The 16,516-nt window shown below is 41.8% G+C and overlaps 1 protein-coding gene across 1 annotated transcript in view; it reads left to right on the top strand.

Annotated features, from left to right (window-relative positions):
* Nucleotides 1-16,516, top strand: part of ERF (ETS2 repressor factor) — a 97,679-nt gene that overhangs the window by 37,823 nt on the left and 43,340 nt on the right. The window lies entirely within an intron of this gene.

The following is a 16,516-nucleotide window of genomic DNA, read 5'->3' as shown; positions in this document are numbered from 1 at the left end:
TTCGGTTGAAATGCAGTTAACGATTAACGAGTGAACGAGAAATCGTTGATCGCTTTATAAGACCTGGACCTATTTTTATCGTTGCTCGTTCGCAAATCGTTTGCATTGAATAAGACATCGTTCGGTCGTTCGCAGTAGATACAAATGCAATAGCGAAGAAATAGCGAAGAAAAAAACGATCGCAAATACGATCAAAAGTAACGATTATCGTTCCATGGAAATGAGTAAACGGTCTTTCGCAATAGCGGTCGTTTGAGATCGTTAACGATTATGCGAACAATAATCGTCCGGTGGAATAGGGCGCTAAGTCCTTGTACTAAATCTCTCCCTGAAAAGGGGTTATCCAGCGCTACAAAAACATGGCCACTTTTCCTCCTCTTTTGTCTCCTGTTCAGGTGTGGTTTGCAATTAAGTTCCATTTACTTCAATGGAACTGAGTTTGAAACCCCACCCAATCTGCAGACAAGGGAGGGGGAAAAGTGGCCATGTTTTTGTAGCGCTGGATAACCCCTTTAAGGGCCCTCAAACTTAGGTATCCAGGATATCTGATTATAGGAAGTTGAGGAGGTGAAAGGATATCCCCCCATGCATATTTAAAGTGTCTTTCCATACTATGATTATCTTCCTTACCTATATACAGGGTCAGAACTATATTCCAATTTTTTAGCGACACCATGGAAACTATCCTTACTATGTAAATTTTTCTACTGCAGTTGGGCTTTTTGTTATTCACAGAATCACCTCTCTTTTTCTGCATGCTGGGACAAATGCTCCACGCTTAATATACAGTATTTTCTTAAGCATAACTTAAAGGGAAATGTAAATCTTTAAAGTGGTTTCAGCAGATGAATGACAAGAATTTGAGGAATGAGTGGTTCTCAGATAGTACAGAGAGAGAGGGCGACCAAAGGCTTTTTTTTTTTTCAACTATGGGAGTAAATAAGGGGAAATCCATATAAGCTAGATCTAAGCTAATCTCCTCCATTGCTGAAGACCGGGGCTTATTACTCATCAATACTTCAGAGAACTTTCTCCAAATCCGGAGACAAACAAATAATCCCGGAATTACCAAACAAGGGAAGAGGAACAATGGCTGCTCTATATCACTGCTTATGTAGCTAACTGCACGCGGGTTGTACTCTTGCATTACGGGATGTTCTTGAGTATTTTTTAAAAGAATCCGTAGCAAAAATGCAATGAGACATGGATTCCCGGCGAATCTGCCCCGAGATGAATCCCATTCATTTGCACCGGATGAGGAATATCAGTAGATTTGATAAGGATTTAGGCCAGGGATGGGGAACCTTTGGCCCTCCAACTGTTGCAAAACTGCCATTCCCATCAGTCTTAGCTTTGGCTGTCCAGGCATGATGGGAATTGTAGTTTTGCAACAGCTGGAGGGCCGAAGGTTCCCCATTCCTAATTTAGGCCAAGGATGGGGAATCTTGTTGCAAAACTACAATTCCTATCATGCCTTGCCAGCCTAAGCTGATTTAGGCATAAAACCCACCATAGTCTTATAATGGTAGTGTCTTATTTTCCCATACTAAACCCTAAAACAAATATAACATCATATACTGTAGTATGATATTGTATAGCAGGGATGGGGAACCTGCGGCCCTCCAACTGTTGCAAAACTACAATTCCCATCTTGCCTGGACCGCCAAAGCTTTAGCATGATGGGAATTGTAGTTTTGCAATAGCTGGAGGGCCGCAGGCTCCCCATACCTGTTGTATAGTATGGTATAAGAAAACTACTTACCTAAGGTCAGTTTCTGACAGGAGTAGTACAGGTTCTGTAGTGATCTACGTGGGGTTCTGCAGGACTAAAAAGACAGCTGGAGGTTGCGGCTGCAATAATGCCAAGTGAAACCGGCCTAAGGGCTCATACACTCAAACATATTACGGATCTGTATAACCTAGCGTGTGACCGTGAGTTGCCATGTAGCCCAGCAGTCATGCTTCAAGGTAAAAAAAAAAAAAAAAGCGTAACAAAGCACTTATTGAAATCAATGCATGGCCATGACAGCTATTGTTTACATTGGTCGACTGCGTAATCCTTTAACCCTTTCTTGTTTCACGCCATACATTATCTATGGCCCTGGTCTCCTTGCGTAGATGCATAACGTAAGCTGTCACTAATTCCGTCATCCCGTACACACTTTTTAAAAAAAAGCAAGTGCAATGTTATAAAAATGCCATTGTTGTAGGATGGGTCCAGCAGTGTGTCATGATTTCCATCATAAATACTGATGCCTAGACTAATGTATGTTAGCATAAAGGCCCTATTACCCCAAACAATGATCATCCGTACTTGGCCGATTAGCGGTCGATAATCATTTGGTGTAAAATTTATGCCTCATGTGAACGCCAGAAACCTGAAACAAAAAAAAAAAAAAACAATGTCAAATTGTTTTTATACCACCCCTTAAAATATAAAATGAAATGATGCCATAAAAGCCAATGTACCATCAAATACATCACTTTGGGTTTCTTACCTTAATGGATTGCCGGTCTTGCAGGGATGCCGGTGGCCCGTTCTTTTTATTTTTAACCCCTGCCCTTTTCCCGTGCACAGTGTCGGTCTATTCCCGACCACCGGCCTGTCATGAAGCACTGGGGACAGGCCCGCCACTCCCCAGTGTGGCGAATTCCCCTCCCCCCCTGTGATGCGACTCCATTGATTATAATAGAGCCACGTCGCAAAGGGGAGATCTATATCCAAAGGCTAATAGTACAAGTAGGGAGGGCACCACTAAATAATGAAAGAAAGGGTGCTATAGTGCCGGAGCAAGTCACAATAAAGAGAAAAAGAAAAAAAAAAGCACTATACCAGCACACCTTCGTTATTCAGCAAAAATATATATTTTTATTAGAGATCAGAAAACTTTAAAAACATACAAGCATATAGTACAACCCATGATAAGGTGTACTAACAACTCTGTCCAAAACAGCAATTATATACTGTCAATTTCCTTGATAAGTGAGAAAACAAAATCAACTATGGGCTGGTCTTTCTTTTCTGTCCGCATCCATTGTCCCTGGTGCAGGCTGTATTGCTTTGCCACATGGTTATTGTACTCTCGTGCACTAGGGCATTTTTGCATATAGAGTCGGGAGCAGCATATCATGTATATTTAATACTCTGATCATGTACTTATCTGCACCCCATATCTATCTGCATTAGTTCATTTTGTTTTCTCCCTTATCAGGGATATTGACAGTATATAATTGCTGTTTTTGACAGAGTTGTTAGTACACCTTATCATGGGTTGTACTATATGCTTGTATGTTTTTTAATGTTTTTATTGTTTTTTGTGCTCTAATAAAAATAAATATTTTTGCTGAATAACGAAGGTGTGCTGGTATAGTGCTTTCTTTTGCTTTTCCTCTTTATTACAAGGGGAGATCATCACACTGAGGGCTGATGCTTGGGAACAGAGGTAAGTAACCCAAAGCAATGTACCTGATGGTACATTTGCTCTAAAATATAGCTAATTGCGGGAAAAATACTAATATAAGATAAAACATGAACAGAAAAAAAAAAGTTATGGCCTTAAAAAATAATAAATATATCTTATAGACAACAGACGCTTCATTACCAGTGTTTATCGGTCCTCAGCCATATGGACTGGAAGAACATCTTTTATGGACACATACTGGTAGTCATAGCACGTGAGCTACATGTCTTCTCACTTACATCAGGTGGCATTGCATGTCAATGAGAAGCTGTTATTGGAGCCTTGAAATAACTATAAACCGATCAGCCATTATATTAAATCCACTGACCGGTCAAGTGGACAACATTGATTATCTTCTTACAATAGTTCTTGTCAAGGGATGGGATATATTAGACAACAATCAGTTCTAGAAGTTTATACAATAGAAAAGCAGGTGGGCAAACGTAAGGATATGAGCAACCGTGACAAGGGCCGAAATTGGAATTAGAGATGAGCGTAACCCGAGCGTGCCTGAATCGGTCCGAACCTGGAAGTTTCTGCGTTTGATTACCAGCGGCTGAAGAAATTGGAAAACATGGATACGGCCATAGGCATGCTTGAGTTGCGCTCATCTCTAATCTAATGTCTCTATGATGGGTCAGAGTATCTCCAGAATGGCGGGCCTTGTGGATAAGTGATCCAAGGACCATTTGTTAAACAGTAACAGGGACATCAGCATCCAAACCTCATGATGTGTGTGAGGAGTGAAGGCTTGCCTCTCACAGGAGAGCTGCAGTAGGGCAAATTGCTGAAAAGTTTCCTGCTGGCTATGATAGGTGTCAGATCACACAGGACATTGCAGCTTGTTGTGTATGTGGTTGCAGAGCTGGAGACCAGTCAAATTTATGACTCCCGTCCACCATAAACACTGCTCACAGTTGGCAATGTAAGGATAAGAAATGGATGATAGAGCAATGGAAGAAGAAGGACCGGTAAGATAAATAACGTTTTCTCTTACATTATGTAGACATAAGTGTCATTCACCTGGAGAAGAAATACCCAGGATCCCCTATGAGAAGAAAATGTTCTAGGCAATGGTCTGCTGGAAACCTTGGAGGGATTTATCAAGACCGTCGTTCTCATACACCAGCAGGTATAGATTTGGGTTATGACTTACAGGTGTAAATCATGATAAATGAGGCTTGGGAGGAGGCCATGCCTCCACCTCACCCTGCCAAACAACCCTATCCTTCTGAGCCGCCCATCGGATGAGTGGGGGATATGGTAGGCATACGCCAGGGAGAAGGAGCGAATCTGCACCTTCTCCCTGGCATACGCCCCTGCCGGACCTGTCATAAATGTCCCCCCTTGTGTCCTGGCATCATGTGAATGTAACTTTGACACGAACCACCTACCTATCCACTGTACAGAACAAGTCCCACCCTTTATGGCAGTGAGATCTACTAATGGTAGTGTGTCCTTTATCTCTAGGATAATGTCCCAGACAAGTTGCAAAAATTGTTGCTCACCAAACACTGGGAATAACAATCAAGCTCAGATGATGATGATGAATAATATTAAATCAATAAGTCACAATAAATGATAAAATACCAAAACCAAGTGCCAGAATATAACAAGGTATTGTACAAAAGAAACCACAAAAAAAAATAATAAGAAAAAAAAAGTAGTAGCCTAACAGGACAACCAGTGCAATCGAATGAGCCCCATGTGTATCGTTGTGTAGTCCTCAGGATCCTGCTGACATTGTTCAGGAAGGATTCCAGGAACACGACAAACAATTCAAGGTGTGGAGTTAAGGCCCTATTATACCAACAGATCTAACCACAGATTATCTGCCAAAGATTTGAAGCCAAACCCAGGAGTCGATTTGAAAAGAGGAGAAATCCAGTCTTTCCTTTATGACTTGTTCTCTGTTTATAGTCTGTTCCTGGGTTTGGCTTCAAATCTTTGGCAGATAATCTGTCGTCAGATCTGTTGGTGGAATAGGCCTTTAGCTTCCGAGTTCCCCACAAGGCAAGACAGATCCAAGGAGGCTGCACTTAGCAATTTACTGGAGTGATAGGATCTACTGCTAAAGTCTTAAGGCCGTATTACACGGCCAAATAATCTGGGGGAAGCAAGGGCAGACCTGTCAGCTATTACATGCACAGGCAGCTAATGGGAAGCAGCGGGATCTAAGGATCGTTCAGGCGGCACATTGAAGTAAGCGGTCGCTGCAAAAATCGGGATCTTTCAACATGTTGAAAGACCATGATCAGTCAACATTGTGCATGCCGGCCGATCGTGACCTTTCATTGAGTCCTATTACACTAAACGATTATCGGCCTGAACTGTCGGTAAGCAGCCAAGGTCGGTAATCGCTTAGTGTAACAGGCCCTTTAGAGCCAGATACCACAGGACCCCCTCAGAGGTCTTGTGGAGCCTTTGCCTTGACCGGTCAGGGCTGTTCTGGCCGCACATGGTGTGCGCACACGATTTAAGGCAAGTGTTTTATGTTATGTTCTATTTGTACAACGATAAATATCCGGCATCTCTTGTATCTCACATTTACCAGATTTCTGTTTCTAGAACACATTCCATTATATTACAGAAATGAGGGTTGTGCAGGGGCCTGATAAATTATGAATGTCACCGACCGCTCTCATTTGCAGGTGTCTGCGGTAATCTTTTAAAGGGGGCGAACGGGGGTGTACCATTAGTAATGCCACCTTGTGATTATTAATTAATAATGGAGAATTGTGTTGGTGATTAATTGATAGGTGTAACCGCACAAACACAACGTAACGGCACTAAAACTGCCGCTCAATAACATACCACACCCGCGTAATGAATATGTGCAAGGCTGGGACCTGAAGAAAAATCATGACATTAAATCTATCACACATTTCCATGATTTACGTAATATATTCATTTTCAGAATACATTTGACATGTTATCATATATGTTTAGGTAAAGGGCTTCCATAAACCACATTGGACTGGGTGACCGCTCCTGGATGAACTGGTCGCTATCACGGCCACTTGTGTACAGCCTCTTACATTAGTCTTAAGCTGCCCATACACCTTATACTAAACTCGATGAAACCTACCTCTGCTGGTGGCTTTTTCCGCCTCATCGCCAATAGATGATGTATGGTGTGACGAATATATGATGAGGTATGACAGATTTTCAAGCCTAATTATACTGTTCTTCAATGGATAAGCTGGCACTAGAGAAGTTTGGGGCCAGCTATCCCCTCCACAGAGGGAATATATGGATGTTTGGCCTTGCTAAACGTTCATGTATATGGGGAGGTTGTGAGGGATAACTATCTGCTACAAATTATGGAAAATATATGGCCACCTTAAGATGCCCTTGATTCTTCACCTTTAACTCCCCTATGAAGGGTTGTAGACTTCTGTGGCAGGGAACTCCAAGGTGGAATGGTCTTTATTGGCGGCTTCTGACATGGGTGTATAGTACCCATACCAGAGACACAGAAGATCAGGCAGTAGGTCCGGACTGACAGAGTTGGGTTACAGGCACAGATCAGGGAAGACAGTGCTTCCGTCCACTGTGAAGGCTAAGCTGTCACACAATGAACAAACTTTCATTCCATGGACCAAAACACCTTAACCCTTTAAGAACACAGCCTATTTTGGTCTTAATGACCTGGCCATTTTTCTCTTTTCCTCCTTACCTTTTTAGAACCATCCCAATTTTATTTTCCACCTATGGGGCTGTTTGTATATCATTTTTTGCACCACAATCTCCTGTTTTTATTCATTTTTTTCCTGATAGATGTGACAAAAAAAATCTGCAATCCTGGCGCTGTTTTTGTCTTCTCGTTTACGCCATTCACCACATAGGAAAAGTATTGTTAGATCTTAATAAATCGGACTATTCTGCATGCTACCATGTGCAAAATTTATCATTAGGAACACAGACCTCTCCTGAAATTGTTGTGCTCAGGAGCCATTAATGACTGGCATTAGGGATCCTTTTAAAACCAGCCATTGAAGGGTATAGATGATCCATCGTGAGAATGGTATCTGTAGTTATTTTGTGTCTCCCTGATGATTCAGGGGTCTGACTGGTAATCCCGTGGTGAGCCACCATGCTGCCTGCTCAACAAGGGAATGGCGGCTGGAGACTGCGGGAAATCAAATAGAGTGGCCTGTACTTCCTTTAGACCTGAATCTCATAGAAAACCCATGGGATCAGCTGGGTCACCATGTAGAGGATCGTAACTCTGTGCCCCAGAACCTCAATGACATGAGAGCCACCCTTCAACAGTGGGAAGCCATACGCCAGCAAATAAGTCGACTTGTGACCAGCACGAGATGTCATCGTTAAGCTATAATCGATATACTCCAGGTCACATGACAAGGCATTGAGACACTGAAATTTTTTGTTGGGGTATTCCTACCACTTCTGTTTCAATAAATTGTTTGAGATGAGGAAATCACCATTGCTGCTTCTACTTAAACATCCTACTGTCATGAACTCTGTACTATGAACTCTCTACGTTTTCTAGAAGTTTCACCCACAAGGCAAATGTCCCTAACTTTTTGTGAGTAGTGTATATATATATATATATATATATATATATATATATATATATATTGCAGAGATCTGTGTAGAAATCAAACAAATGCTTATTAAAAGAAAAAAGTCTCCTAGGGACTTTTGTGTCTTTAAAAATGTACAAAAATTCACCCCCTAATAACAATTCAAATCAACCTCAATGTCAAACCTCCATTTTTTTTAATTGAAAAAAACTAAATTGCCTAAAAATTAACAAATTTAGTAAGCCTGCATGCAGAACTGTCCAAACTATTAAGATATAGAGGCACATCACTCTCTTTGGCTAATTCAGTGTTTTTGCACACAGCGTAAAATTTTAAGGAACATTTATTAAGGTGTTTGTGCTATTTTTAAGCAGTTTACGCCGGCTACAGCTTTTTTTTTTTTTTTTAGCTTAGAGGGGTGTGTTTTCATGTTAGCTACTTTATTAGCCTGATTAATCATGTGCATTTTTTTTTTGCACATAATATTGTGCAGCACTTTTTCTAGCCAAAAAATTGTCCAAAAAAATTCTGCAATTGCATTAAAGCCTGTCCGCCAGAGGATACACTTTGACAAAGCTCTGAGAGTTTTTACGCAGCACGGAAAAAATGTGCAAGATCACAAAAACTTGCGCAGATGATAAATATGCCCCATAATGTTATGGAACCCATAGAGTGCTGTGAAAAGAAAACAAAAAACGCTAAAGGCCAGAATTGCATATTTTTGGACACATCATATACTAGCTAAAAATTAAATAGAAAGAGATCAAAAAGTCACAATTACTCAAAAATTGAACCTTTAAAGGGAACCCGTCACCATGAAAATGCTACCTAAGCTATTGGCATTGTCTAATAGAGCAGACGGAGTTGAGCAGAGTGATATATATCTTTATGGGAAAAGAGTCAGTATAACTTTAAAATTGATTGAAATCTCTGATATTTCCAAGTTAGGAGTCCCGTCCATTGAGTGACACCACCCACTGGACTCTATATCACTAAATGAGCAGGGGTTTTTATCAACAGAATCAACAAGTTATACAGAATCTTTTACCAGAAAGTTATATATTAATCTGCTCAGTTCTTCCTGCTTTATAACATGATGTTGACCAGGGCTGTGGAGTCGGTAAGCTGCAGCTCCGACTCCAACTCCGACTCCTGAATTTTATCTGACTCCTGCTCCTTCATAAATGGCCGATCATATACCAGGGGAGTTATTTATCACAGTGGCTCAGCAGCTTCTCTCAATGTCCTACATGATCCTGGGGCGACTTCTGAGGGAATAAGTAAAGATATAAAGCAGCTTCTCCTGTGTGTGCAGTAGATGCAGCCAGTCTCCAGCCTCCATGTCCTGAACAACTCAGAAGTAGACTAGATGGAGTAGGTGGTCTTTTCCTGCTGACAATCTTCTATGTTTCTAACTAAATATTCACCATACACAAAGAAACACTGCTAACAATGCCAGATACCTGTAATTTAGAGGTCAGCCATAGTGATATAGAGGGGTCACGCCAAAGGGCAAACACAGCCTGCTGCAGCCATAGCACACATACACACAGCCTGCTGCAGCCATAGCACACATACACACAGCCTGCTGCAGCCATGGCACGTACACACACACAGCCTGCTGCAGCCCTAGCACACACACATAAACACAACCTGCTGCAACCATAGCACACACACAGCCTGCTGCAGCCATAGCACACACACATACACACACACACACACACAGCCTGCTGCAGCCATAGCACACATACACACAGCCTGCTGCAGCCATAGCACACATGCACATAGCCTGCTGCAGCCATAGCACACACACATACACACAGCCTGCTGCAGCCATAGCACACATACATACACACACACACACACACACACACACACACAGCCTGTTGCAGCCATAGAACACTGAAGAAAAACAAACTCTTCTCCAGAGAGAAAACACCACATTGAGGACAGAGGTTACTGCTTCACTACTTGTGTCTTCTCCTCCTCCTCCTCTATATTACACAGGATATCTCCATATTACACTGCTGCTCATATACAGTCATCCAGCATCCAGGAAGCGAACAGCACAGATCTCCCCCCCCCCCCCCCACACACACACAGAGTGGACTCTTCCAGTTCAGAAACAAACTGCCAAATAGTGACCGACAACTTTTCCCCAACCACCCTTATCTAATAGGGCTAGTGTCCAATTAGAATATTGCTCATTAAATATATTGATGAGCAAAACATATAAAAATCATATCAAAACTCAGTTCTAAATTTATTAAAGATTTTTTTAAGGCTGGAGTCGGAGTCGGCACATTTTTTCCGACTCCGACTCCAGCCAAAACTAGCTCCGACTCCACAACCCTGATGTTGACATATTAGACCGTGTTGTCTTGGTGACAAGTTCCCTTTAAAAACTATATATCACAGCACAAAAAATCAGATCTCAAACCACTCTATAGGTAAACACGGTAAACGCGTCTGTGTCAGTACAGCCGTTAAAAAAAAGATTTAAACTGTTGCAGAACTTGATGCTGGGAGTTCCGAATTCTGGTCGGTAGCACATCATCTGTGCACGGACTGTAATTTCGGAATGTGTGAATATCGGGAAAGAGTTAAACCATTAGATTCCATTTGTGTGTAAAACACACGTATCATGCTCATCTTTTATAGAGGGATCAACCAGGCTGGAGATATATTGAAATTAATGAGCTGTTGTGTATGTTCCGTATTTATGTACATGTATGTGTAATCACATTGTTTTCTCTTCTACCTACATTTAATTGATAAAAACGAGATAAAAAACACAAGACGGTTTCTTGAAAGGAGAAAATGTTACGTTCTGCCATGTCCTGGTTCCATCACATCTTCCAATATATCAGTGTCTGAAATTCTCTAGGTCCATCTGGAAAATCCTGAGCTTTAATTCCCCCAAAATACCATCTGATAGAGACAGGTGAGCAGATCACGCGGCACAGATTTCCCCTTTAAAATTACAGGCCATTCGTTCAAATACAGTTCAACCTATTTTCTTACCTCTGTTCCACATAAGATTTTTATAAAGCACTTTCTTTATACAGCCGTATCCTATGACCATCTGTCAGCTAGACACAACATATTCCGTTTCACTGATTATATATATAAACGGAGGTGGAATGCAATAAAATGTTATATGTTTCTACTAACTTTTATTGTCCCTCTTTGGCCATTTCGGAGTCTCGGATGTTGGTAACTGCACAGCGTGTTATGGCACCTATGGCCTTCTTGGATGGCAGCAATACTAAACATTTCTCCTTTGCACTGTAGGAAAAGTTAATTCGCAGCGTTGATAGACGTGAAGTTTTTCTTGTGTGCAAGTAGGAGTCCTTCCTACCCCCCCCCCAGCGGTCTGCACATGAAGGGAATGTCATGGAATGTGGTATTATTGTTGGATAATGTTACTGGAGCCTGGTCATTTCCTGGTGCAGGACCTCTGACCCCGCACACGGGTTGTACACTCCTGCTCCACAGTCCTGCCATGACTAAGAAGTATCCCTTCTACCGAGTCCCAATAATTACTCTGAAAAGGAATATTTGCATTGGTAAGCAATCTGATGTCCGCACAAACAATATGTGGACAACTACCAGCCAATTGTGAAGATTTTGGCAGGACCTCCCGGCCATCTAATGTGTATGGGTGGTGTTTCAACTTTTTGTCAATGGCAGATGAAACATGGTGAAAGATGGGTTGTATTACACAGCCAGACCCCTGCCGCATATAATCTTTGATCTGCTAGATCAGCACACTTTTACCAAGCCTATGAGATGGCTTAATATTAGGAGGCAACAGGGGCTGGGTACAGCAAGAACGGTGGCGGTGGGGGATGTTAGTATATTACAAAGTTAAAAGTGAAAAGTAATGTGCACACGTAAAAGAAAAGATTTGTCAGGGTAAAACCATCTAAACTAGGTGGGTTGCTAATTGTAGTTATTATCTATAAGTAATGCTGCTTGTCACATCTACAACCACCTAACTGTATCACCATATTAAAAATGTGTATATGCCATATCAATAAAAGTTTGAGCGTCGGAGAATGAGCGCTTGCAGTGGTTGGAAATCAGAAGATTTAACTCTTATTGCGATCTGCCACTCCAGCACTGAGATGCTCTTAAAAGCGTTATGCAAATTAGATAGTTTGTTGAGAGTTGGTAGTCATACCTTTAGCACCTCCTAGTTCTCTACAAATATTTGGATTGACAAGAGGCAAGAGAGATGTGAGCGACGGCTACAAAGGGCGATTTTAAGAAACTTTATTAGGCATTTATCTGCATTCAAAAAGACTTTCCCCAGCCCCCCCCGCTCTCCTCTCTCTTCACCACTGCTCATTATCAGGAAATCTCAACTCTTTTACACCAGAGGAGCCCTGTGCAACCTATGGAGAGGGGAGGGGAGGGAGATTAGTCACAAGCAGAGAGGAGAGAACAAAGGATTACACAGTGGGAGCTGTGTGAAAGCCGGAGGTCAGAGAGGTCAGTGCTGACTTCAGAGGAGATAGCCCAGTGATGTAGCTGTAAATTAACTCTTTGTTGTCGTGTTTTGGTGCCTCATCTCCTTCCACCCCTCCCCTCTCCATAGATAACCATGAAGACAGGGGGAGAGCTTCAAACTGCTTTTTAATGATAAAAATGCTAACAAACCCAATTACAAAGTTTCCTAAAATCGCCTGGACTATTGATTTCTGAAAAAAAAACTTAAACGCCAGTGACACTTTAAGCAGTATTTCTACAAATCCCATCCACTATGCACGTAAATCCACTGTGGAAAATTTGCAACATATCCACCCAGTGTCAACGTACTGTAAAAACGCATTTTACATACTCACTTGCAATAGAGAAGTAGACACGTCAGGGTACTGTGGTAATGTATTATGCAGAGGATACACATGATGACTCTGCAAATATCCAACTTGTGACCCAACAGATATCATGACTGTTTGTGATTGTGCAAACTTTGCCTGCAGTGATGCATCATCTCAGCCCCATTCCCTGGAATGGTGCTCAGCTGCAATACCAGACGCAGCCCATGATCACGAGAGGTGCTGTTTTTGATAAATAAGTAGGCCTCCATTTCTAACATGTCTACAGACAGTGATTATTTCTAGACTAGATCCAAATCAGCAGGCTTGCCCCCCAAAAATTGTAGCTTGTCAACCTACTTTACAGGCTTTGTGATCCCACCTTGGTGTTGCGTCAACGTGGTAAAATCATGTAAGGGTGAGCAGGAGTATGTTGACAGTACTGTATTGATTATTTGTGCCCCAAGGCCAAAGCCAGGAGGCCCGTAAGCCCTTAGTTTATGTACTCAATGTAAAGTAACAGGTGCTCTTCAAATGCACACCCAAGTCAAGTGTATCACAGCTGTAGAGGCTACTGGAGCCTCTGAACGTTAATGGCCAGAGACCAAGATTTCAGTCCACTCCTTGTCCCCACTAGAAGTAATTTTATACACATTCCTGTGATATTTTTAAAGTGAATCTCCATTTTTTACGACTTCATGCCCTACGAGCTTTAGCATGACTGCCATTTAGAAACAGCTGCACGGAGTGCTATTACAGAGCTCTAGCGCGGAGATATTACCTAACTGAAGATGGCGGTATGTATGCATGTCATTCATGTCATTTTTTGCTAGTAGCAAGGCAAAAAAAGAATAAAAATTAAGACTGAATTAACAATAACATACCTTAGAGGGTAAATCCTCTTCAGTTTTTCCTTAGTCATATACAGTGTCAAGACCTGAAGAACTGCAACTGCAGCACTGGACTATAATACAAGGCTAGAAAACAAAAAAAAAGTGTACTCACCTTCCCGCCATTCTGACAGTGCGGGGTTCTGCTGCAAAGCACTTCCTGGAATTTGTCTTGTTTAGAGATGAATGGACCAAAGCTGGTGCCTTAAGAAGTTAAACACAGCCCTAATGAGTCCTGGAAAACATGGATACAGCCTATGGGTTGCATCCAACTTCTTTAGCCACTGGTAATCAAATGCTGCACTCTCAGGTTTGAAAGAATCCAAGCTTGCTCAAGGTTCCCTCAACTCTTCTCGATACAAGCCAATGCCTTCTTTTTTTCTAAGTTTGTAAAGTTTTTTGTCACTTGATTCAACAGGCAAACAGTTGAATTTTGGAATTAATGCCAATTCTATGTGCAGCAAATCCAAACCGGACTTCTATCTTTTGCCAAAACCATCTGACTTTCTTAAGTATATGACTTTCCTCAGTACAAGCAGCAGCAAGGTACAAGCTATACATTACCCCTTTCCTCATAAAAACAGCACAACATTGCTTACACAGCACGTTGCCCCTTTTATTAGCTTCTTACAGTGACTCTTAGTTGGAACCATAAATAATGGTGAGCCTCACACACATGTCTACCCTTATACCCGCAGCCTATACTATACACATATAGGATGTCACTCCTCATACCAGCAGCCAGCTCCACATGTATAGCATGACATCTCTCACCCTCACAGCTTGTACTACACATGTATAGGATGTGACTGCTCATACCAGCAACCAATACTAAACACATAGACGTTACCTTTCATAGCGGCAGCTTGTACGACACACGAGATGTCACCCCTCATACCTGCAGCCTGTATTACACACATAGGATTGCATACGGTTGTTTAAAACGTCTTTTTATGCTAAGTCATTAAGTTTCACCTTCACTGGATCTACAACCTCTGTAAACTATTATAATGTACAACATTAAGTTTTTAGGCAGTTTTTGGCAGAAATCTACTCAAGCACAAAGCAGTCTTATGTTAACGTTTTTCTGACAGACAAGGAGAGTAGTAAATATACCAAGATTTGTCAAGCAGCGTGTGGCTTTTGATAAAAAGGGGTAAGGCCTAAGGAGAGTGGTATATACACCACATATTATGAATTACCCCCATATTGTATATGAGGTGCCCCCCCATACTTGTATCATGTGCTACACATTTAGGCCCAGAAGTGTGTAAAACAGAAAATGGTGTAAACTGCCCACAGCAGCCAATCACAGATCAGCTTTTATATTACCATAGCTAAAAGAAGATCTGTGAATGGTTGCTATGGGCAGTTTACACCAGTTTCTCTTTTACAAACTTTGTTAATCTGCGTCATAGAGCCTCACTTATCACACACAGCCCGTACACACATATAATATGAAATCCCTCACTCCTGCAGCCTACACTACACTACACCACACCACACACACATACATAACATGTCACCGCTCACACCTGCAGCCTGTACTATACATATATATAACATGTCACCCCCACACCTACAGCCTGTACTATACACATATATAACATGTCACCCCTCACACCCGCAGTCTGTACTATACATATATATAACATGTCACCCCTCACACCCGCAGCCTGTACTATACATATATATAACATGTCACCCCCACACCTACAGCCTGTACTATACACATATATAACATGTCACCCCTCACACCCGCAGTCTGTACTATACATATATATAACATGTCACCCCTCACACCCGCAGCCTGTACTATACATATATATAACATGTCACCCCTCACACCCACAGCCTGTACTATACATATATATAACATGTCACCCCTCACACCCACAGCCTGTACTATACATATATATAACATGTCACCCCTCACACCCACAGCCTGTACTATAGATATATAACATGTCACCCCTCACACCCGCAGCCTGTACTATACACATATATATAACATGTCACCCCTCACACCCACAGCCTGTACTATACACATATATATATAACATGTCACCCCTCACACCCACAGCCTGTACTATACATATATATAACATGTCACCCCTCACACCCGCAGCCTGTACTATACACATATATATATAACATGTCACCTTTCACACCCGCAGCCTGTACTATACATATATATAACATGTCACCTTTCACACCCGCAGCCTGTACTATACATATATATAACATGTCACCCCTCACACCCGCAGCCTGTACTATACATATATATAACATGTCACCCCTCACACCCGCAGCCTGTACTATACACATATATATAACATGTCACCCCTCACACCCGCAGCCTGTACTATACATATATATATAACATGTCACCCCTCACACCCACAGCCTGTACTATACATATATATATAACATGTCACCCCTCACACCCTCAGCCTGTACTATACACATATATATAACATGTCACCCCTCACACCCGCAGCCTGTACTATACATATATATATAACATGTCACCCCTCACACCCTGTACTATACAAATATATATAACATGTCACCCCTCACACCCGCAGCCTGTACTATACATATATATAACATGTCACCCCTCACACCCGCAGCCTGTACTATACATATATATAACATGTCACCCCTCACACCCGCAGCCTGTACTATACACATATATATAACATGTCACCCCTCACACCCGCAGCCTGTACTATACATATATATAACATGTCACCCCTCACACCCGCAGCCTGTACTATACATATATATAA

The sequence above is a fragment of the Dendropsophus ebraccatus genome, chromosome 12 (genome assembly GCF_027789765.1).
Source record: "Dendropsophus ebraccatus isolate aDenEbr1 chromosome 12, aDenEbr1.pat, whole genome shotgun sequence".
Taxonomy (NCBI): Eukaryota; Metazoa; Chordata; class Amphibia; order Anura; family Hylidae; genus Dendropsophus; species Dendropsophus ebraccatus.
The sequence above is the reverse complement of the archived record's forward strand: the minus strand, read 5'-3'. Positions and strand labels throughout refer to the sequence as shown.